The sequence below is a fragment of the Bison bison genome, unplaced genomic scaffold (assembly GCF_000754665.1).
Source record: "Bison bison bison isolate TAMUID 2011002044 unplaced genomic scaffold, Bison_UMD1.0 scf7180017864371, whole genome shotgun sequence".
NCBI classification, from domain to species: domain Eukaryota; kingdom Metazoa; phylum Chordata; class Mammalia; order Artiodactyla; family Bovidae; genus Bison; species Bison bison.
Window position 1 is genome coordinate 11,912,915 of NW_011494943.1, and position 1,035 is coordinate 11,913,949.

General features: G+C 63.6%; 1 protein-coding gene across 1 annotated transcript in view; it reads left to right on the top strand.

The window, feature by feature from the left end:
* Positions 1-1,035, top strand: part of BAHCC1 (BAH domain and coiled-coil containing 1) — a 58,019-nt gene that overhangs the window by 21,201 nt on the left and 35,783 nt on the right. The gene's annotated exons all lie outside the window — the stretch shown is intronic.

A 1,035-nucleotide genomic window follows, 5' to 3' on the forward strand; every position in this document is an offset into this window, starting at 1 on the left:
CAACAGACTCAGGCGCCACCCTGGGGGCCTGCCCTAGAACAGAGTCCCTCTCTGGCCCTGCCTCCCCTTCGGTTGCAGCCTTGTACACACAGTAGGTGCCTCATACGTGTCACTCTCAGGCCTTGTGGCTGGCTGGAGGGCCCTTGCAGGCCCTATTTAGGATGTTGAGCTTCCCCTTGGCACTCTCAGGGAAGGTCACCGCCCCCACCCAGCTCCGCACTGTCTGCTCAGCCCCTGGGCACCGTGATGTGGGCGGTGACCCTGAGCCCCAGTGTCCCCAGCCCGAGGTTGCTGATATCCAGTCGGCCGCCACAGTGTAGGAAGGGTTAAGCCCGACGGCGGCTGGCACGCGGAGAGGTAATTGCAGTTGGCAGCGGGCACAGAGGGCTCTGCGCTCCTGGCACCAGCACCACCGTAACTCAATGACTGCTGAGCGGCGGGCGTTGTGTTTGCAGAGCACGCGGACCCACACACCGCGCCCGCTGCCGCCCGCGTTCCAGGCGGGGAGATTAGCGCCCAGTGCTGCCGGAGAGCGAGAGAAACCTCTCTTTGTGCAACAAGAAAGGGGCTGTTTTCCAAACAGGACAGGTGACGAGTGAGGGACAGTTGTTAAAATAATCTGGGCTTTAAGCGCCGTGCAGAGCGCACATGTTGGGTAGGCGATAAGGAGCAGCTCCCTTACCCTGGAAGGGGAACCAGGCCAGCCCTGAAGACCCAGGTGGGCAGAGCAGACACCTGGCCCAGACCCCTCTGCCGCCTGCTTCCCACCCCTGCCTCTCGCAGCCTCCCCAGGGGACACCTGGTGCAATGGTGTCAGGCTCCGGATCGGGGCTTCCCGGGATGGCCATGCCTGGCACCCCTTGCTCCCCTGCTCCTCCCAGCTCTTCTGCCTTCGGCATTTGCTGGGCGAACTCCTGAACCTGGCAGGAGCTTCTGGCTCCCAAAACGTCTATGGGAGGGAGGAGAGGGCCGAGTGCCGTGGGGCGGGCAGGGCATACTCGCGGCAGCCATGTAGAACTGCTTCCCCCGAACCCA